Here is a 23,633-nt window from a genome sequence, read left to right as displayed (position 1 = left end):
TCAACTCCTAAATCTTTCCTAGAAAAATGCTCCTGAATTTTTTGCTTCTTTTGTGGGGCCTCCTGCTTCCTACTCTGGGGGATTGTAAAGTATTAGACCCAGATGCTTCCCTCTGCTTTCAAAAATAACTTTTATGCTTTTTTTCCTCTGCAAAACTTATGCAAACTGGTGATAAAAATCTGGATAATGCAAGCAAGTAAAAGGAAGAAAATAATTCGCAGTATCATTGGTGGAGGGAATGATTACTAACACTGTGTTATGTACCCCTCTGGCCTTTTTTTTGGACATACGTATATCCTTTAAAACACTGGAATAATTTTCTACATACTTGCTGTGTAAAACTGACTTTCACGTTTATCAGTATATTCCAAATACTATGCCCCTTCAAGTATTCTTTTACAAGATTTTTGTCCATATACCATAAAATTAGATAATCTTATCACAAATTTTTTTACTGCTATAAACATTGATGAAATGAATATCCTTATAGCTAAAACTTTGCAGTCTCGAGATAAATTCCAGAATAAAATTGCTGCGTCAAAGAGCTGGCAAAAAGTCAACACTTTAGCAAAACTCTATTAACCGCCCTCCCTGCCTGTCAGCTGATATCAGCCAGTGGTATGGAGATTTCCTCACAAATGCAAAATTCTAGCTATAACCATGTTTTCAAACCTTCTGATAAGCATCTGATAAGCAGAAAAAGGGTATCTCTTTTTTTTTTTTTTTAAGATTTTATTTATTTATTTATTGACAGAGAGAGAGAGATCACAAGTAGGCAAAGAGGCAGGGTGGGGGTGCTGGGGCGGGAAGCAGGCTCCCTGCTGAGCAGAGAGCCTGATCCCGATGTAGGGCTGGATCCCAGGACCTGGGATCACCACCTGAGCTGAAGGCAGAGGCTTTAACCCACTGAGCCAGCCAGGCGCCCTGGGTATCTCCTTTTAACTAGCGTGTTCTTTTGTTACTGAGAAGGTTGAGTGCCCCTGTCCCTTTTTGGCCACCTGGTTTTCTTTCTTTTTTTTTCTTTTCTCTTCCTTTCTTCCTTCCTCCCTCCTTTCTTTCCTTTCCTTTTTTTTTTTTTAATTATCACTCCATGCTTTTTATCCCCTTTTCTCTGAATGCTCATCCTTCCCTTACAGCTTTGTAAAATCCATTTTTCTCATTGGCATCTGAACAGCCCCAAAGCAAAGCCTGGGTGGGCGCAGAGCAAAATGCCCTGCGGTCTTCCCTCACGCTGTTCCTCTTTGAGGTCCCTGGCCTGGTCCTCCCAAGCGCCCTGCACTTGAGCTTGGGTTCAGCCCCTCCTCGGCCTGAGAGCCCAGATGCCTGGTGCAAGGCGGCCCGCGGGGAATCCGTCCAGGGCGGTCCCCTGTTTCTGGCCACCACCGTCATCCTGCGGCGCCCCGTGCCCCTGATGTCCTGGGTGGAAAGGAGCAGCGTGCAGGGAGGGCACAGAGGGGCCAGACGCCTCCGAGAAGTTCGGGTCCCAGCTGGGAACAGAGGGCGGGGCCTGCGGGCTCTGTCTCCGGATCACTCAGTGCTCTTGCCGGGTGCTGGCGGGGCATTCGGTCTGGCCGCCCTCCCGGCCAATCAGGGGCCTGGGCCACCTAAGTCTTTGGGGGCCACCTAAGTCCCGGCTAGGGGCGCACACGTGAGCCCGCGGGGGCGCGGGGCGCGGCGTTCTGTGACGAGAGTCCCTGGAGGGCAGGGAAGGGTGGGCACTTCGCACTGACCCTGCGGCCTGGACTCTCTGGGGCCCCTCTGCCTCCTGAGGGCCTCTCTGGGCACCAGGGTTGGGTGAGGCCCGGGTGGGCTGGGCAGTGCTGGGCTCAGTGGGAGCGGGTGTCCCCTCTCTGCTCGCATTGCCCAAGTGTGTGTCGGGGTGGGGGGTGGTGCCATTGGTGATCGGGCACTGGACACGGACCCCAGGCTTAGCACGGTGCCTGGCGCCCGTTACAAATCCTTATTTTAGAAGATTTGCGTAATGACAGGGTACAGCTGGCTCAGAGCAGACCTGTCCTCATTCCTGGAAGAGGGGAGGGGGAGGGCAGAAACCCGGCCGACCACAGGCCTTCTAGATGGTGGGTGAGAGTCACAGTTTTACTTATATAAACAACAGACCTCACAGAGGGGCTGGAACAGAGCAGCCGCCAGATGTTCTGAGATTATAGTTAGGTTGGCAGAGCTCTGTTATGCCTAGAACACCATTTCCCCTTCTTGAGTGTTTTTTCTCTGTAAAATAGGTATATCATCGGGACCTGTGAGAGAAATGTATTCAGCCAATGAGAAGAACGGCAAAAGCAGAGGAAAATCCTGATTACCTTATCCTCACTTTTCTCTAGGAGGCAGGAGCCCCATCACGGCCAGAGCTGTCTTCCCCAAACCCAGCTCTCTCCTACAAAGCCTCTGCTCTAAGTGCCTTGTGTGAATTCCCAGTTGTGAGAGATCAGAGGACGGGGTGACAGACGGCAGTCAAAAGTCAAACCTCAGACAGGAAAGGCTCCCTCTGCTTTCGGCCATTGATGTAAATAATGTCTCATAGGGCACACATACTTCTTCCAGAACGGATCATTAGAACAGGGTGCAAAATGTCATTTTCTTATTGAACAATGGCAGAGTTTGGGACTGAATTTTGGTAGCATCTGTAGTATGGCTCCCTCTGTGGCTTCTTCCTCTCAGAGTAGGTGACAGATAAGAGTTCAGGTACAGAAAATGAGCCCTCCCTTCTTTTCCTGCAAGAATGAAATGGAAAAGAAAAGAACGGAGGGACGGGGGACACCAGGGTGGCTCAGTGGGTTAAGCCTCTACCTTCAACTCAGGTCATGATCTCAGGGTCCTGGGATCAAGCCCTACATCGGGCTCTCTGCTCAGCAGGGACCCTGCTTCCCCACTGACCTTCTGTCTGCCTCTCTGCCTACTTGTGATCTCTCTCTCTCTGTCAAATAAATAAATAAATAAATAATCTTTAAAAAAAAAGAATGGAGGGACAGCCTGATGGCTTCCTGAGTCCTGCGCTCCATCTCCTTACTCAGCTCCTTTTAGCACAGGGAGTCTTTATAAACTGTGCTATGTTAATGAAAAGTAGTATCATTACACTTGATGAGTATTTAACTGAGCACCTATTATGGACTCGGTGTGGGGCTAGCTGCCGTGGGAGAAACCTAAGAAATGGGAGGTGCTCACATTCTTGTGGGGTGGGTCCTATCTCCCCATCTGGACTGTCAATTCTGCCCTCATTTTCCTCCCATTGTCTCTTGGGCCAGTCCTATCTCTCTGGAATGGGAGAACTATAAGATGAGAATTTACTCAAGTTTTAAATAAGTGGGCCCAGATTAGGGGAGTGTTAAGAGTTATGGGTGTAAGAAGTCTGTGTGAGTTAGAACAAAATCAGAGAAGGTTTTTGCCAGAGGAGACCATGCAGGGCCATTTGAAAAGGAAAGGCCTGGTCCGGGGTCTCCTGGCTAAGACAGCAAGAGCAGGAATAATTTGCAGCTCCTGTTTCCTTAATCCAGGACTCCTCCCACTTGAGTATAGAGGTCAGGAGAGGTTCTGGGAGGAGGACAGCCTTAAGCAGGGCTGGGAAGAAGAATTAGGGAAAGAAAACCTGGGGTAGTCTGGACTAGAGCAAACTACATAATTCAAGCAATAGGTGTGGAAATCAGCAATCCCTGCAGGGACGGAAGGAGGTGGCATTTGGAACATAGTGTTTAGAAGGTGCTGGAAAAAAAGGGTGGATGAGCAGAATTGCGGAGCAGAGGGGAATTCAGAGCCGGTCCATCAATTCAGCAAGTCCATCTCATTTCACTTTTAGATGAAAGAAATGAGGACCAAGGGTTTACAGGATTGGCCCACGGCCAATGGTTAGTAATTGGCAGAGCCTTTTCTTGACCTAGGGTATCTTGGCTTCCAATTCTGTCTCCTGTACTGGCATCATGACTGAGTAAGAGGCAGGAGGGCCGGCATGGGTTCGTGAGGACTAACACAGAGAGGGGCAGGAGGGCGGCAGCCTGCCTGCTGGGCATTTGCCATCCCAGGCATGGAACAAACGATCATAAGAACTTCCTGGTTCTCAGATTTTATGAACCCACCGAGGTCCTAAATGTCTTAGGTGAGACTACTGTTGTTATGGGTTGAATTGGGTTCCCTGCCTTGCTCTGGTCAGTCTTTCTAGAGCTGATCCCCTCCTTCTCAAAACCCTGGTCCTGATTCCGCTGCTAGACCTCGGTATTGCTTCCTCCCTGGGTTTCTCACTAGTCCAGCCAGTGCTCTGCTGCTGAGCACACCCCAAACACATACCCCACCACCCCTCCGTGTGTACATTTATTCTGTTCCACTGCAGCTCTATCCACATCCACTGGTGGGATCAGATTGCTGTCGGATACTTGATACGCCTCTCCACGGTGGTTTTACAAGCTCTCTTCTATGATCATAGGTCAAAGAGCTATTCAAGTAAAGTGGATACGAGGGGGGCCTTTGCCTCCCTCATCTTGCAACGTGTGGGTCGTCTTGCCTCTCGGCAACCCTTCCTCTGGTATCTGTTGGCAGCACTCGTACCCTGGAGAGGTCTCTGGGCATCTTGGAATAAGATCACAAATGTCTGAATTCTGACTTCACCACGCCCTTAATTTGGGGACAATTTACTTTTAGAGCCTGAATTTCCTCTTTGGATTATGGAAATAACTTTCCTGTTTTTTTTTTTTGTTTTTTTTTTTTTTGTGTGTGTGTGTGTGTGTGTGTAGAGTAAATGAAACAATGTAAAAAATTCCCAGCATACAACACAGACTCATTCACATTAGTTTTCTTCTTTCCTTCCTGCCAACTCAGAACCCCCGATTGTGGGTACTCAGCAAATATTCATTGAGTGCGTAGGTAAAATTCCTATTCGTATCTTCACACCCTACCCACATTGCCTTTTTATTCTGATCTAATTGCACTGGAAAGCAAGATGATAAATTCATACCTTATGAAATTATTGTCTTTAGGAATGCAACACGTTAAAGAAGAAGTTAATTACTCTTCTGAAGACAGGGCACTTGTAACAGGAACTCCTAGATGGAATTCCAATAGTCGAATTTTACATATTGTACAATGTTGGAAGGAAAGGCAACAGGGTGTTTCCCGAGTGGGTGGACCTTCCCCATGCCCTTCAGAACAGCCACCAGAGGTGCCTGCTTACGTCTGAAATTCACATATAGCAAAGGTGGTAGGTAGGTAGGCGTTGGGGTGATTTATGGGAGACGAAGACTCCCAGGGATCCTAAAATCTCACCGTCCCAGATCATCAGTGCTGATATCTAGATGAGAGTCATAGGCTGTAAGGTGGGATCTAGGTGAGGCAGAGGAAGGCACAATCCCAACTCATCACAGCTGATTTCCAGAGCCATGCGCTGACTCACTGTCCACATGTGTTAGCCTCAAAGCAGGAGCCCCAAGCATCTGCTGAACTCGACACCCTAAGGGCCCATGAAGGTCTGCCGACACTCAGAGGGGAGAACAGGGTACCCATGTCAGCCCCACAGGCAGTGGTGACTCTTCAAAACCCACTTCCTCGAAGTAGCCAGCTCCATCTACGTCTGCTTTCCCGGCTAACCTCCAACAACACAGTGAGCTGCGCTCGGGAAGCCAGCAGGGGGTGGGCATCATCTCAAGCCAAGCATATGCCAGTCCCTTTCTGAGGCCATTTCCAAATAGGTGGCAACCTCAGGAAGGAAGGCAGAACGAAAGCTTGCGGGAAAGCTCAACAGGCTCCATCTTTCAGCAGAATATAACACTAGAAGGTGCCAAGAGGTACACGTGCTTCACCTTTGGGGGTCTGGTCATTTTGCTGTGCAAAAATTGTGGTGAGTAATTCCAGACTCGTCCCCCCACCCAGGGACATGTAACATTTTCTTATTCTCTGCCTGTTTTATGTACCCATTTACCCTCCTCCCCACCTTCTTCTAAAAGCATGACCTCTGCTTTTATACGGAAACGTAGATACTACACGGGCTGGCATTGAAGGCGGGATCCTGTTACAGAAAAAGCTGGATTAAAAAATAATACTAATAAACAAACCCTGTGTTTATTGATCACTCATTCTGTATCAGTTACCGTGTGAAAAGTGCCTTACAGGTATAGACCAATTTAATTCTCTGGACCAGAGCTTCCCAGTAAAAACATAATGTGAGGCACATATGTGATTAAAAATTTTCTGGTAGTCACGTTAAAAAAGTACAATTAAATAGGTGAAACTAATGTTAATGATATATTCTATTTAACCCAAATATACCCCAAATATCATCATTCCAGTATGAAACCAATGTAAATTGTTAGTAAGATACTTTACATTCTTTTTCTGTACTAAGTGTTGGAAATCTGGTGAGTACTTTACATTCACAGTACATCTCAGTTGGGTCAAGCACATTTCAGGTGCTTGGTGGCCCCACTTGGTGGTGGCCGCCATATTGGATGGCTCAGCTCCAGGAAGCCCTCTGAGACAGTATGATCAGCATCCCCACTTCAAGTCAGAAAGGCTACATGATTTTTCTAAGGTTCACAAAGCTAAGAGGTGATCAAGCTGGGATTTGCATCCAAGCATCCAGATACCAGAGCTGATAAGTTTAGTCACTAATCGTTCTTATCTCTGTGGCTGAGACAGGCGCATCCCAGTATACCTAGGGTATACTGGTATACCCGGCCTTGCCCAGGGACAAATTTGCTTGATAAGACTGCTTTTGGGCTAAAGGATTTGAGCTTCACCAAGAAATGTAGTAGGCTCCAAATGATGACAAGCAAAAGCAAAGGAAATCTTGAATTTTAATTTCAGTAAAACAAAGAGAAGAGCACTATGTGTCTTACCTTTACTGGTGCCTAATCATAAACAAATATGGTAAATTCTTTTACCTTTCTGCACTTCTTCTTCTTTTTTTTTTTTTTTAAGGATTTTACTTATTTATTTGACACACAGAAAGAGAGAGAGAGCACAAGCAGGGGGAGTGGCAGGCAGAGGGAGAAGGAGAAACACACTTCCCGCAGAGCAGAAGGGGAGCCGGACACAGGGATCGATCCCAGGACCCTAGGATCAAGACCTGAGTGGAAGGCAGACACATAACCCGCTGAGCCACCCAAGCATCCCTGCCTTTCTGGACATTTGATGACATCTGGATGGATGGAAGCCACGTTCTTACTCCTCACACCTGCTCTATCAGTCCTGGTCAGAAATTTTATTCTGCTAAAGACGTCAAAAAAAAAAAAAAATGGTGGAGACCCCTGATCAAATGTGGTATCTGCTATCCCAGCTGGGGGAGTTTTTGGCAACAGGAAGAACTATTTTCAGCATTCACCTTTGAAGATCTCCCAGGTCATCGGTGGCCCAATAAGGGTCTACACCAGTGAGGACGCATCATCACCCAGTACGGAAATTCCAGAAGCATTCTTGACCCAGAACACAGGCCAGCTGGGTCTGCGGAACATTTCTGCAGCTTGCTCACGCATACCAAAAAGCGAGCTCAAGCAGGTTTCAGCAACCCTCTCCAGGCAAGCCGAGGAAAGTTCACAAGGGGAAAGCTCACCTTGGAGAGTATTCTGTTAAAACCTCATCTGACTGACGTCCAGAAGCTAATGTAGCAGATGGTCTTCATTACTCACACAGTTTAGCTCGGGAGTGGGCCATCTGCAGAGGGTTCAAGGCAAGATGCCCATGGATGGCAGTCTGTGACTTACAGGAACGAGAGCCAGCGCATGCCAGAAAAAAAGTTGGCGGTGGCCATGGCTTATCAGAAAGTGGTAAATTATCTCTCCTAATATGTTCCCACTTGGCTCTCGGCAAAGCAGTTGAAGACAGTCTTACGTTGAATTCAATCCACTGGAGGATACAACTTTCACACAATGGGTACCACTAGCATAAACTTGGCCAAAAAGAGACTCTAGGCCCCCAGGGGTTATCTGGGTCCGTTAGGGAAAGAATTCCTTCACATCCCTGGGATTGAGGTCCCAGGCATCCCCGACAAATGTCAGCCAGACTCTGCTCGCCTTGGGCAGTCCCTGCACGCAGTGGGCCACTCAGACAGCCTGCTCGTTCTTTCCCCGTGAAGAACAGGCTGGATGGATTCCCACCTCTCTGTGGTCAGGACACAGCATGGAGTAAGAGGTTAGAACAGGCTTCAAATCTCACTTCCCCCTCCTAGCTCTGTGACCTCAGGCACACTGAGATTTTCCAAGTCTCTGCATTTCATCTATAAAACGGAAGTGACGTGTACCTAAAAGCAACTTTTTAAAGGGAAAACAGGAAACGCCTGCTTTTCAGGATTGTTATAAATGCAAAGATCATATTTCTTAAGTTCCTGATCCACAGTAGGTAGACAAAAATACCAGGTAGAGTATTTTGGTGCAAACAGGTGCCACCTGCTAGATTCGGGCCAGGCAGTGTTAAGGACCAACCACAGCTAAGCTGCATTTTGGAAATGGTTGTATTTAATTTTGATCTTCAAATTTGGGGGACCTGGTAACTCCCAAGGATGAGCTTAGGTAGTTCCTCCTGGATCCAGCTCTTGGAACAACTCAGCTGAAAACCAGAAATGCAGATTTGCTCCAAAGAATCTATGATACTGGAGAAAAGCTTAATTACCAAAAATCTGTAGGGGTCTTCACACGTGCTGTATAAGCTAGGGAGGTGCTACCTTGTGTGAAGTTCAATGGGAAGGTGGGCTCCAGGGAGTCTGCCGTGTCTGCATGGAAGACTTTTAAGTGGGGTCTAAGTCATCCAATCCTTCTTGGTCTTGTTGGGGCCTAGGGCATGGTCAGGGGGAGAGAAAGGGTTTCTAAACCTGGATCTTGTTAAGTTTCTCATCTGATCATGAACAGAACTTCTTCAGTGGTCTGATAAACATCATTCTTTGAGGATATCTTTAGCTTCGAAGCATATGTCACCTGAGGAACTTTCCAGTACATTCTAGAGACAGTGATTTCTAGGATTCCAAGAGTGGCATTATTCTTGTAATGGATAAATATTTGAAAATATTTTACTTAATTTTAACCAAGCAGGGCTCCAAAAGACAAAGGAGAAAACATACAACTGGAATTTCCAGGGTGCATTTCTTGGGCTACTATTTTGACAGCTCAATCATTCTGCCTGGCAAAGACTAGATGAAAGGCCTACTCCAAAGAACTCTCTGAGTCTCAACGAGCCTTGGGGCCTCTCCAATGTTTTCCTTCCCCTAGAAGCAATTCCATTGGAATCACTCTGTCACCTACCTGACAAGGGTGTTCTGTGCTACAGAACTTGCCTGCCTAAAAAATATTTTCTAGAAAGTCAAGTGGCTATTGACTTCCCTAGGGCAGCCTTAAACAATGTGACAAACCATGGCCGCTTACCAAGGGTGCCTCGCTTTGTGGCACCTGGTGAAGAAATGCCCCATGGGACCAACTGAGTCCCAGTCAGGAACAAAGGCACGCACAGACTGGGGGTAGGGGCACACACTGTAAACACCATTCACCATGTGTATGGAGTACATTTAGCAGAAAGCACCGCTCTTACACAAGCTGATCCTCTCAATGGTGCCCCCTCCGCCTGCCCACCAACAGGACTGTCTGGGGCTCGCATGATGGGCCTAGGGTTTCTAGGCCCTTCCTGAGTATGCAAAGGAAATGAATCATTACTCCAAGGCCTGGCTTCTCATCTTGTCCTCCGCAGCTCTTAGGAAGAGGCCTTCCCCCTCCATACGGAAAGCGTCCCATAAACAAGGGTAGCAGTCCCCAGCCAGGAGCAGTGGCCCACGGTGCAGAGGGCACAGGGGAGCACAGAACTCAGCAGAATTCTTTCGCCCAGACAGAATGCTCCGCTGAACATCGCTGCCAGATGTCCGCATTCAGATAGGGGGTCAAGGGGTTGGGTGGGGGCTGTCTCCTTCATCAGACCCTCACTGCTTGGGATTCCTGCTGGATCAGCAGGAGTGATGAATGGTCCCCATTCACGGCCCAGGGCGCACTGCAGGGAGGCGACCCCAGCTGTGGTCCGGCGCTGCTTCTGGCCCCACACGGAACACATTCCTTTGTGGAAGGAGGCTGCCTTTGGTGAATGGGGTGTGCTCCGAGAATAAGGGAAGCGGTGGGGGACGGTGGGGCCTTTCTGAACCACCTCAGACAAGAATGCAGACTTTGCCACCAGGCTAGACCAGGGCTGGTCTCCGTTTGGCTCTGGGCCAATGATTCCATCTCCGTCCTGTCTATTTCTGGCCACGGAGCCGGAATGTTCAGGGCACAGGGAAATGGTGAGAAGGGAAACATATAAAGCTGAATTTTTCTTTTCATCCCCCAGAAAGAGGCCTCTGTCAGGCAGGATGTGTTGTGATCAACTGGGGTTCCCCACAGCCCACCTCTGGCTCTGGGTGGACTCTCATTTTAACCAGGCTCTTTCCTGGGGAGGCTGAAGCTACAATTTCTAGTTCCTAATGGAGGCTCTCGGGCCGGACCAGAAACGGAAAGCCAAGTATACATAGCGTCTGTAAGAGACATCATTCTATCTTTACAGCACATAGCCCATAGGGAGAGGCCAAAACCATCCAAACTTGAAGGCAGTATTGTTACAATGGCAGCGGGAACCGTGTGAGGCCAAGAGGCCCCTCGGGTCCAAAGGAACCCATCCCTAGCCCCTAAAAAAGGGAAGACCTAGTTCGATGGGAGAACATACAATAATTGAAAGAACAGGGTGTTGGCCTCTGAGTGTGGTCTCAGATTCAGATCTGGCTTCTGCGAATAGGAAAGGGCCCAGGAGGTAATGAGGGCCCAGTACAGTGACAGGCTCATGGCAATGCTCCATGCGTGGTAACTATTATAATCACATAAAATCACCAAGAACCTGGAAAAAAATCCCAGGAGGGAGGTCACTTCACCCATCAACCACTCTTTTTTTTTTTTTTAAAGATTTTGTTTATTTGACAGACAGAGATTACAAGTAGACAGAGAGGCAGGCAGAGAGAGAGAAAGGGAAGCAGGCTCCCTGCTGAGCAGAGAGCCCGATGCGGGACCCGATCCCAGGACCCTGGGATCATGACCGGAGCCAAAGGCAGCGGCTTAACCCACTGAGCCACCCAGGCGCCCCCCATCAACCACTCTTAACACACCACTTGGATAACAGCTTTTAACCATCCTCCCCCCTCCCCCACTCTACACACACACTGTTTCCCAGAGCTAACGATCAGTAGCCAAACTGGTCTGAGTGTCTGCACCCTCTAGAAGGGGAGAACAGACGCCAGGGCCGGAATGGTGTGCAGACTTGGTCAGCAATCCCATCACTACAAACACATTGTGCTTCTGCGTTGTTTTGTTTTACTAAATTTATTAGTTCTAACATATTTTTGTAGACACTTCAGAATTTTCTACATATAAGATCATGTTTGCAAACCAAGATAGTTTTAATTCTTCTTCTTCTTCTTTTTTTTTCCAGCAAACTTGAAAATTTAATCATTGTGTGTTTAGGGCAGAAAGTGTCATTGGGGATGCGACCCACTACAGGCAAATTCCTGCAGGGTTGGTCCAGGCCCAGGTCGGCAGGGAGGGGCTCTGCAGGGCCCGTGAGAAGAGTCTACCGGGCTGGAGGTGGAGGGAGTTGTGGGCTAGTGGCCATATACAAACCAGTTTTTCAAAGAGATGGCCCCTCAAAAGTGGCCAAGGAGGCACCCCTACTTAGCTTCCCTCATGCCTCAGGTAGGGCGAGTCGCAGCAGAATTCATTCTTGGTTCTGTCCACTTTCTGTGGTCTCCCCTGGCTGCCAGACCAAGCTCTCATCCACGTGATACACCCTCAGCCAACAGTCACCTGTTCAGGCCTGTGCCCCTCAGATGAGACTTAAACCCCGAGGGGCCGGCAAAGGGAAGAGCAGCTGGCACAGAGACCACGGCCACATCTTTGGCTTATCTGGAAATGTCTGGATACACCGAGGAGGGGATAGGAGCACTGTTCTGAAGTCTGTTAAGGGCCTGTGATCTGGGATTCTGCGTCCACAGAAGCACTGGCTCCCTTCCAGAAGCCCAGGGAATAAGAGCAGCAGGCACCGGCCGCCACATCACCAAAGCTGGCCGGGCCCAGCTACACCCTGCCAGCTGGTCCTGTGTCACTGATGATCATTCCTGGAGAGAATGGCATCCGCAGAGTCGTGGCATAAACACACAGGCCTACAGGTTCTTGCCCTTACTGACGAAGGCAGACTTTCTCTGCTACCTTTGGACTGGAACAGTGTCAGTGGTGCTGATCATAAGTCTTTTCTGGGCCTGATTCTAATATTGGGAATGATTCTGGGAATGATTCTGATATTCTCACTGCATTTCCAAGCTTGGCATGGCTCCCACTGGCAGTGACAGGATGCCTCCACTCTCTTTAGCAGGACGTGCACCCACAACCCTGAGCTCTAGCCACACCGACTGAGGGCACGGGGTTCCCAGAAGACACTTGGTTCCACACTTCTCTGCGACTTGCTATTCCCTGTTCTAGAATTCCACATATCTACCTCCTGAACACCTATTCCTCTTTGTTTAGGAATCTATCCACATGTGTATGTATATATGTGTATATACATATGTTTATGTGTATATATATATATATATATATATTAAGGAACCTACTAAAAGACTATTGGAACTGCTTAGAGTTCAACAAGGTTACAGGATACAAGATCAATTTACAAAAGTTAACTGTTTCTATTTGCATTCAAAGAACAATCCAAACATGTAATTATAAAACTAATCCCATTTACACTAGCATCAAAAAGAATAAAATATTTAGAAATAAACTTAACGAAAGACATGCAATATCCTTGCAAGACTACCAAACATTGTTGAAAGAAATTAAAGATCTAAATAAATGGAAAAATATCCCATGTTCATGGACTGGAAAACTTAATGTCAGTCATTAAGATGAGAATACAAATTGATCTACAGATTCATCAAAATCCCTCTTAGTATCCCAAATGACTTTTTCATGGAAATTGAAAAGGTGATTCTAAAACTTACGTGGAATTTCAGGGGCACCTGGTCGGCTTAGTCATTAAGCATCTGCCTTGGGCTCAGGTCATGATCCCAGAGTCCTGGGATGGAGCCCCTCATCAGGTTCCCCACTAGGCAGGAAACCTGCTTCTCCCTCTCCCACTTCCCCTGTTTGTAATCCCTCTCTTGCTCTTGCCTCTCTCTGTCAAATAAATAAATAAAATTTTTTAAAAAAATAAAATTTATGTGTGTTTTTAAGGGATCCAGAATAACCAAGACGATTCTGAGAAAAGAGAACAAAGTGAGATGTCTCACACTTCCTAATTTCAAAAAGTAACACAAAGTAATAGTTATCAAGACAGTGTGGTACTAACACAAGGAAAGACCTATAGATCGATGGAATAGAACTGAGAGTCTAGTAATAAACTCATATATTTATGATTACTTCATTTGGAAAAGGGTACAAAGACCATTCAATGTGGAAAGAATAGTCTTTATTTTAAAAAAAGATGCTGGAATAACTGGATAGCCATATGTAAGAGAAAGAAGTTGGGGAGTGCCTGGGTGGCTCAGTCGTTAAGCATCTGCCTCAGGCTCAGGTCATGATCCCAGGATCCTGGGATTGGGTCCAGCATCAGGCTCCCTGCTCATCAGGGAGTCTGCTTCTCCCTCTGCACCTCCCCCTGCTTGTGCACACACACACACTCTCTCTCTCTCTCCCTCTTTCTGTCAACTAAATAAGAAATAAAATCTTAAAAAAAAAAGAAAGAGAGAAAGAAGTTGGGAGTCCTCCTTCACACTATTCACAAATTAATTTAAAATGGGTCAAACACCTATATGTATAAGCTGAACTATAAACCTAGTAGAAGAAAACATAGGGCCAAATCTTCATGACTTTGGACTTGGCAATGGTTTCTTAAATATGACCTCAAAAGCACAGGCAACAAATTAAAAAAAAATATATATATATATATATTGTACTTCATCAAAATGTAAAACTTTTCTGCATCAGAAGGCACTATTAAGATGTTTCATGAACCAGGGCAGTAGTGGTAGGGGTAGAGAAAGGCATATTGATTAAGCATGTGTTGTACTTTTTGCTTGTCTGTCTTCAAGATTGTGAACCCCCTAGAGGCACATAATCTCGATCTCCTGGGTCCATTCTAGAATATATGCTGAGTAAATGTGATGTGAACTGAGAAACACAGAGACACTATCAAGAAGGTGAAAAGACAACGCACAGTTGGGAGAAAACATTTGTAAATCATGTATCTGAAAGGGCTCTAGTATTCAGAATATGTAAAAATTCCTGTAACTCAGTAATAATAAGATAAGAAGCCCAATTTAAAAATGGGCACAGGACTTGAACAGACATTTCCCTAAAGAAGATATGCAAATGTCCAATGGCACCTGAAAAGATGTTCAGCATCATTAGTCACCAGGAAAAACATAAATCAAAACTTGAACCAAATACCACTTGGCACACATAAGGATGGCTAGGATTTTTTTTTAAATGGGGAAAAGGTAGGTGTTGGTGAAAATGTGGAGAAATGGGAACCTCCATATGTTGCTGGTGGGAACATAAAATGGTGCAGCTGTTACGGAAAACAGTTTGGCAATTCCTCAAAAAGATAAACATAGAATTGCCACATGACCCAGCAATTCCGCTCCTATTTATACAGCCAAGAGAACTGGAAACAGATGTGCAAACAAAAACCTGCATGCAAATGTTCATAGCAGCGCTATTCAGAAGAGCCAAAAGGTGGAAACAACCCAAATGCCCATCATCAGTGAACAGAGAAACAGGATGGGGTCTATCCATACAAGGGTCAGTAAAAAGGTATGAAGTATGCACACGTGCCACAACATAAACAAGGCTTGAAAACATTGGGTGAAGTAAAATAAGCCTTATATATGATTCCATTTACATGAAATGTCCAGGATTGGCACATACAGGCAGGAAGTAGACTAGCAGGAGTGGGGGAGGGGAGTAGAGAAGGGGAGTGGGAGGAGAAGCAGGTGATAGGTGAAAGGCACAGGTCTTCTTTATGGCAATGAGATGCTCTAAAATTGACCATGGTGATGGGTACGCATATCTGTGAAAAACACTAACATCTGCTGACTTGAATACTTCAAATGGGTGAAGGGTATGGTATGTGAATTACATCTCAATTATGTTGTTAAAAAAATCAACTTAAATGGCACTTCATGTTAGTAGTATATATTTATGAAGCATCTGTTACGTGACAAACACTGTTAGGTGCTGGGAATTCAAAGATGTTATCTGCCGTGGGTTTTGCTCTCAAGGAGTTCACACTATACTTAGAGAAGCAATAATAGTGCAGAAATGAAACAAGGAGGCGGCGATCACACATAGGGATGAGGAGCAGGGAAAGCCGCAGACAGCTGACACTGAGCAGGTTTTGGAGGAAAGTTTGTTTGACAGGACTGGGGCTGGAGAGATCATTCTAGGCAGCAGGCAGGGCAGGTCTGAAATAATGCAAGGTATTTTGGGAGCCGCATGTGGTTCCAATTGCCAGATGAAAAGTAGAAGCGCTGGGTGTGGTGAGAAGTGGAAGAGGTGAGGGAGGAGAAGGAGGCTGTGGGCCAGAGGAGAGGGAACTTGAATGTCACGCTATGGAATGCTGAGTTTTCCTTTTGGGGATGAGGAGCCAATGAGCGGTAAGCGGGAGGGTGATGGGGGCAGATTTGTGACACAGAGCAGGAGTGAGCAAATTGTAGCCCATGGGCCAAATCTATAAATACAGCTTTTGGAAATAAAATGTTATTGGCACACAGCCATAATGATTTCTTTACTTGTTATCTGTGGCTGCTTTCCCACTAAAACAGTAGGGTTGACCAACAGCAACATAGCACATAAGGACTGTAAAGTCTAAAATATTTGCTATCCATCCCTAGAGAAAAAGTTTACCACCCCCTGCTCTGGAAAGGTTCCTGGGGCTATTGCATGAAAGGCAGTTTTGCATGGGTTAAGACCAAGGGAAAGGAGGCCAGTGAGGAGACAGCCCCTGGTCTGGGTAACGTTATGACAGTGTAACAGATGGCATAGGGGTTGGGTGCGGGGTAGAGAGATGGCCATGGCTTTGTGGGGAAGGAAAAACACCCGGAGATGATCAATTCAAGAAAACCAAGAGTGCCTGATTTTCTGAAAAGGATTAGAGACCAATGTGCAAATTTTAGGGTTTTTTTTTTCTTCATCATTAAGATGGTCTCTAAACATCATTTTTAGCAGAATGCTCCCGAACAGAGCACCTGACTTCAACACAGCTTAAAAGTATTTTATTTAATTTTTAAAAAAGTAATCTCTACACCCAATGTGGGGCTCACACTCATGACCCCGCTATCAAGAGTCAATGCTCTATTAACTGAGCCAGCCGGGTACCCCCAGCTTAAAAGTCTTTTAAAAACTATTCTTACCGTTTGGTTATAAATATGCCAGAGCAATTCTAGGTAACTGGATGGATAGTCTTCCTCTTTTCATGTATTGCACCAAGCCCAAACTCCACAAATTCTTTTGCTGTGCTCTAAGGCTGCTGTTGGCACTTGGTGGGCACCAAGCGGTTGGCTGCCGGCCATCAGAATATTTTTCCTGACCGGCGATTTCATTTTAAATACACATGTCAACTATCATGCCTTATTCATCTTGGTGTCTCCTACGGTGACTGGCAGAGTGTCTGGTACATAAAAGGCCACTAATAAATCACTTTAGTTAAGAAGAGACAGAGCACTGGTGGGGAGGGAAGGAGGAAGTAAAGGAAGAAAGGAAGGCAGAACACGGCTAGGCTAGGGACAATTTTCCCTCGAGGCTTAAAACATAGGCTCCAGCCGCAGCCAATAAAAGGGCCATTCTCCAAGTGGGTGAGCCCCCTTCTTCCAGGGAGAGCCTGGGCGGGCTATCCTTCGTGGTCATGTGTTCACACAGCTGTAGCTGCAAACCCCAAGTATGCGGTACTATCTTCCCCTAAGGAAAGAGGTTGCTTAAATCTCACAACTCATCTTGGGGCCTTTCACATTATAAACTGCATTTTTCAAACATCTCTTCCAAACTGCTTCATGGTAGAGTAAATGAGCATCCGGTCCCCAGCCCCCGGGGTGTGGATGAAGCCAGCACCAGGGACACAGAACTGACTTGTTATTGACATGTCACTGACATCTCCTGCCTCCCTGTGAATCCCTGCACTCTGGGTAACCTTCTACTCTTCATCTAGGAGGTAGTTACAAGGGCATGTTCATTTTGTAAAAATTCATCCAGAACAGGTATTTGCACACCCAGGTTCAGAGCAGCCTTATTCCCAATAATCAAAAGGTAGAAGCAACTCAAGTGTCCATTGATGGATGAACGGAGAAAGAAAATGTGGTCTGTCCACACAATGGAATACTATTATCTTATAAAGGAAGGAAATTCTGACCCATGTTACAACGTGGATGAATCTTGAGGATACACATGTTAAGTGAAATAAGCTAGTCACCAGAAGACAAAGTACCATATGATTCCACTTATATGAGGTACCTATATGCCAAATTTAGAAAGACCGAAAGTAGAATGATGGTTTTCAGAGGCTGGGAGGTGTGGGAATAGGGAGTGAGTGTTTAATAGGGACAGAGTTTCAGTTTGGGAAGATGAAAAAGTTGAATGTACTTACTGCCACTGAATCGTCCACTTAAAAATGGTTAAAATGGTGAGTTTTTAGTTATGTCTGTTTTACCACAATAAAGACAAAAACAAAAGTTTACACATGTGTATGCTTAGGATGGGTGCCATTCTACCTATATATGCTATTCTCGGGGAAGGGAGAGTTGACTTTGAAAATGTACTCCATTCTATATTTGTATTTGATTTAGAAAGATATTTAGGCAAAGATTTTACTACATCTTTTACTACATGCTGGCACTCTGGGAAGATATCTATCCCACCATGGCAGGGTACCCCAGGACAAAGACTGGGGGTGGAGGAGTTCATGGATCCAAGTTCAAGGACAGTGTAAAAAAACTGAGCAAAGTACGTTGTTCAGAAGTCATCGACGTTAAGTTCTGGTCTCATAAATCGTGTTCTTTATAGGCAAGCAGCATTATTTTCCCATAGGATAGTTAAAGCCTGTGTTGGGGACACGTTGAGAAGGACATATGGTAGTTTGCACAAAACCTCCATGGGGCCAGCTGTGTCTGCTTGTGTAACAGAGTCTGACAATTAAAAAACTAAAAAAAGTGTCATCATTCGCCCATGATACTACAGTATAAAGTTCAAGATATTCCAAATAAAGGGACCAAAAGCCCTGGTCAAGAAGAAATTAACTGTGACCCTAATTACATCTTCATTCTCTGCTAAGTTCGTTCTCACTCTACACCCACACTTGCCACACGAAACGTGCCCAGGCATGCTGTTTTTGCCAAGAGAAGTGCGAAAGTTTCTGAACTCTGGACGGAAATCTTATCAAAACGGTCACCCTCGTGCTTTATGCCCCTCAAAAGGATGGTCCTGGTGCCTGAAGGCTTCTCAGACACAGGCGGCAAGGGGAAGACCAGCTAGCACACCTGGCCAGTTTGTGCTCCCCACCAAGCACGTGCCGTGCCTGACTGCAGGAGCACAGCTGGAATGACTAACAGAAGAAGGTCTGAAGGCTCACTTCAGATCTGGACTCAGCTGTAGGACAGAAACCAGCGCATCGCTGCGGTTGTGTATCTGTGGAATCTGCTTGGCCCTTCCTTCTCTGGCCCACCATGGCTAGTTCCGCTGCTTTTGTGGGCCTGGAGCAGGGCAGGCTGCGGCCACTTCATCTAAGACCTCCTGGCCCAGCCAGGAGGAGCAACGCAGGTGGATGTCCGTGTGACAAGGCCACACAGACTGACCGAGAAGACCCCTTCCCAGAGGGAAATGAACAATAGTCATCACAAGCTGTTCGACATCCAGGCAGCCCTGGGAGCAGACAACTACACCTCCCAGTTCAAGATATTCCAAATAAAGGGACCAAAAGTGCTCCCGCAACTGTGAAAGGAGTTAGCCACTTGCCACCGCTGACATAAGATCACCGAGAAATTCTATACCTACAGAGCCCGTCTATCAGCTATGGGGGAAGAGAACTGATGTTCTGTGGAATGCCCTGTGCCCTGAGGAGTCCCTACAGTCCCTACAGTTGAATACTGGCTATGAAGCTCTGTCCCTGATTGGCTGTCCTACAGAAGGTCTGATCACCCAATGTCTATTTCAGGGCAATGAACACAGCAGCAGAAAATTTAGGAACAAAGACATAAGAGATTCCATTTTCCCACACAGCCAGCCAAGGAAGGAGATTTCCAATTCATGAGTCTCACTAATAAGATGTAAAAATGATGTATCACCCCACTTCAAAGCAAATAAACACAAGTAATGAAAGGTCTACAAGTACAAAATTCTGGTGTTCTGCAGCCTCATCGGACAGCAGCAGAATAAACAAAGTTGTTCGTGAATGAAGGACTTCAGAGGGAAGCCTCTTTTCTGTCATCAGATTTAGGAAACTCCCACGAAAGATACCAGCTGCCAGAATGCTTAGCCGATGGGGCAACTGTTCTCAGTGAGATTTCTTTCTGGGGCCTTGGTCTTGTCCCACTGGTTTTACTCATCCCACTCCCAGACCCAGGAGCCTGAGAATGGGGGGGAAATGCTGCTTCCTAGTTCAGAGAGGGCCACCCCGAGCCCTCAAGAGGGACACTGCTTTCCTACAATTTCATAATAAGCTGGGAAATAAACCCAGGCTTCCTGACTTTGTAGCTGATTTACCTCAAGCGCCAAATGGCCAATTACTAAATATTCACACAGGGATTTCTGATAGCAGGTGTATAAAAGTGATAAGCTCGGGATGAAGCCAGAGCCAAGATGAACGCTTGGGAGAACAGCTGATAGTCCAGGAGCAGCACGGAGAAACAGAGCCACCGTGGCCCAGGAAGGAGGCGGCTGGGTCAGGTCCTGGTTCCGCCAGTCACGGGCTGTGCCATCTGGACAGCTTATCTCTTTGCCAGTTTACTCAGCCTTAAAATGAATTCAGGACACATCTCACTCTTTAGTGGGGCATCATAATAATCAAATGACATAGCGGATAGAAGCGTAGTTTAGAAGGAATAAAATATGACATGAACATAGACTATAAAAACCAACAGAACTCAGATCAACTTTACAAAGACATTTGGGGGAAAACTGGGAAATTTCTGCATATGGGTTGGGTATGAGATGAGAGTAAGGAATCATGGCTAATTTTCTTAGGTGTAATAACGGCATCATGGTTACTTAATATTTTTCAAGATCATGCTGAAATAAATACATAGGAATGGAATGATTATCAAATCTGAAATCTGGCATTTGCTTTAAAATACTTCAATGAGAAAAGAAAAAGCAAAGGAATAGTTAGAAGCAACTGTGGCAAAAATATTGAGAACATGAAGCTGGGTGAGAAGCTATGGGGGCCTTCTCTCTATTTGTGTGCATATTTGAAATTTTTCAGAATATAATTTTAAAATACACATTGCAAAACCTGGGGGGGGGGACATCACAAAGCTTCACCGATGGTCATCCCCAGAGCACAGAAAATCTGTTTCCCTCCCAAGAAAGACCCTTCCACACTGGTCATCCAGAAGTCAGAGAGAACAAGGACATGGCAAAAGGCCAAGAGAAGCAAGGCCAGGAACCCAGCTGGAGAGGAGACAGATAGAAGCCTCTTTGCAGAATTTTCCTGTCTGCCATGCATCAAAATGTCAGCCAACCTGTAATGTCAAGTGCATACTTTGTCTTCAGACCTAAGTTTCATACTCTCTTTATACTAAGTCACTTTTTAACACAAAGTCACAGGGAGACAAACAGATTTGTGCAAATGCACACCATTGAGACTGGAGCTTTTGGGGCCCCCAAAGCCCCAGGGGTCCATGAGGGCATGCACTTGGCCATGGATTTGATGGTCCTTCCCCAGGCAGACACTAGGGACAGGAAGGAGAACAGGACAAAAGGGAGAGGGAAATGAATGATTTAGGTGAGGCAGGGTCCAGTGAGTCCGTCATTCATCTGGGCAGTGACCAGGGAAATGAAGGCTTCGCCCTCCTCTTAAGCCCCATCCCTGACCATTTTAAGTACAGAATACACCATAAATAACTAAATAATTCCAGGAAGGGTAACAAATGGGCTTTGGGGATTCCTGGACAGACAAGCTCGCGGTGGCATAAGGGAGGATCTGGGTTAAGGGAAGGGGGCTGGAGGCCCCACACTGACCAACTCAGGGGCCTTGAGCTTCGTGCTTTTCCTCCTCTTCGAAAATGAGCAATTAGACTGATTTTAAGAACCCCGCAGTTCAAAGATTTTTGGGGGCGAAATTGATTGGGAGCATGCTTCTGACTTTATGCACATCGTTCTTCTCACCTGGACCTGAGGTTTCCAAGCAAACTGAATAGTTCAGTGCCCCCTCCGCCCCCACCCGGCCTGTTCCGCCGCATCCTCTCACCCCACCCGTGCTGTTTTTTGGGTGGTCTTTGCTTCTTCCTCCAATCATTTCTATTCCGGCGCTGATTTATGGCGACACCTCCAGCAGGCTGCTACGTTAGAAGGCTCCCAAATTTGGGCTTGGGGGGAGGGTGTGCAGAGCGTAGTGGCCAAGGCGCCTGCGTAAAATCTGCAGGCACTGAAGACCGCCGGATACGGAGGTCTGCGACTAGCCTAGTCTACGTACTAGACCAAGATTTGCTCTACCCCCTGGGACGATCCTGCTTGCACGATTCGCCGGGTCCCGGTAGCCTGTGCCGGTTCTTTCCTACTCCAGGACCTTTCTGTGATAACGGCGGGAAAGGTTCTCTGGTCCCCGGCCAAGCCAAGGCGACGTGGGAGGGCATCCCTTGCGTGTGATCGCGCCTGTTCTCGCACAGGACTCAGGACGCTCGGGCGCTCAGCCCAGCCTCTCCAGCAGGCTGGGGAGAAAGCCCAATTCCTAGGCAGTGGGCACCAGAGCACCCAGGCGCAGTACCAATGGCCCCCACCCACTCTGCCCTAGCCAGCCCAGTGCGCTACATATCTCCAAAGCCGCTGCACGGGGGACACCCCAGGGCGCCCCCTGCTCCCCGCGCGCGCGCTCCACCTCCTCAAAAGTCATTAACTCCGAGTATCCCTGTCCCCACGCCGCACACTCCTGGGCACCTAGAGCGCAAGAGCCTCGACTAGTTCCGTCCTGCCAGGTTGCGGGCGTCCCGCAGCAAGCAAGGAACCGAGCGCCCTGCTTTCCCGGGCGCGCCGGCTGCGTCGCCCTGTCCGGCTCAGGAGAGGTGGGGCTGGGCGGGTCCGCCCGAGTCCGAAAGGGCACCGCGTTAGCCTGCGGGTCCTAGCATCTCTCCGAGCGAGAGCCTTCGCTCGGAGAGCCCACCGCGCAGGTTCCGGGGGATCCGGACCACCGCCAAGGGGCAGCTCCGCAGCGAGTGGAGCCCGGAGATTCCACCCGGACGCTCCCGCTTCCTTGCCTACGGCGTTGGGGAGGGCAGGGGCGACGAGCGCTCTTACTTGGCAGCCGGGGCCGACACTTCCCACGGTAGCCCCTCTCCGTGCCGTTCGCCGCCGACCCCCTTTCCCGAGCAGAGGGGGCGAGCCGACTTCTCAGGCCGCTGGAGAAAGCGGGCTGCAAGCTGCGAACGCCGCGGACTGGAGTTGCTACTTTACGCTTTTCCCGGTACTTTTAACGCGAGTCGGAAGGCAAACCCCTCCCCGGTCCCACCCACTTCCCGGGGGGCGGCCGCCACTGCAGGCCCGGCCTCCAGCCCCTTTTGTTGTAATTCGAGAGCGGCCTTTCCCCGGGCCAGAGAGGGCGGCGCGGGGGAGGCTGCGCGCGGGAGGGGCAGCCCTTCCCAGGCTCCTCGCGCCCAGGTTTCCGGAGCCCGAAATGCTAGGGAGGGGACCTTTCCTCTGGGGAGATTCCTCTACCCACCCCTACTCTCAATAGCTCCCGGAATTTAACTCTTCGATGCCCTTATGCACCAGCATTAGGGTCCACGCCTGATGGGTCTTGGTCTCCAGAGAACTCGACGCTGCCCCGCGCATAATAGATGCTCAGTAAAAACTGATCAGTGGAGATCAGAAACTTTCATCCATCTCGCCTGGCTTTCTCCTCTATGAGGAAAGCAGATTCTGAACTTGAAAACAAATAGCCCCCTTTTCTTCTAGCAGGTCAGGTCTACCGCCTTTGACAAGCCTCCCTCTCCAAGGATTGGTTTTCTTCTTTGTAATTCAAGGCTTTGGATTCCGTGACCTCTATGGTCCTTCCCTGCTTGGCAGGGCCAGGATTCACAAGCCTTGTGCTCAGGGAACAGAACAAGATGCAGCTAACGGGTGCGTTTGGGAAGAGGGACACTTCATTACCGGCTCAGAAGCTCACACAGGGGGCAAAGTAAAGGGCGCCTTAGGAGTTGGAGGAGCCCTCTGTGCCGTTTCCCAGGGTTCCTTACGCAAGAGCAAGGCAGGAGGCAGCCAGCTGGAAAACAAGGCCCCAGTCTGAGGGCCTCTGGGTGGGCAGTATCCAGAAGCAGACTGTCAACGGATGTCTGCTACATGAAAGGGGGCGACCCTCCTCCTGCTCCTTCCTTAGTTCCCTCCACCCAATCACTCCCTCCCTAGCAAACCCACAGCACCAGCAGCGACAGGTGGTGACTCCCAGACTCACCTTCA

At 47.7% G+C, this 23,633-nt stretch overlaps 1 protein-coding gene across 3 annotated transcripts in view; it reads right to left on the bottom strand.

Annotated features, from left to right (window-relative positions):
• Window positions 1–22,646, bottom strand: part of LOXL2 (lysyl oxidase like 2) — an 88,052-nt gene extending 65,406 nt beyond the window's left edge. For 2 of the 3 annotated variants that reach the window (XM_044225143.1, XM_044225146.1), the window contains exon 1: window positions 22,476–22,624. The gene's annotated coding sequence lies outside the window, so the exon portion shown is untranslated. Of the gene's footprint in view, window positions 1–22,475 lie in introns of all 3 variants that reach the window. The other variant, XM_044225145.1, reaches the window with a different exon arrangement.
• Between the last annotated feature and the right edge of the window lie 987 nt (window positions 22,647–23,633).

Source organism: Neovison vison, chromosome 11 (genome assembly GCF_020171115.1).
Source record: "Neovison vison isolate M4711 chromosome 11, ASM_NN_V1, whole genome shotgun sequence".
In the NCBI taxonomy this organism is placed as follows: Eukaryota; Metazoa; Chordata; class Mammalia; order Carnivora; family Mustelidae; genus Neogale; species Neogale vison.
Note: the sequence above shows the minus strand (reverse complement) of the source record. Positions and strands in the feature narration are given on the sequence as shown.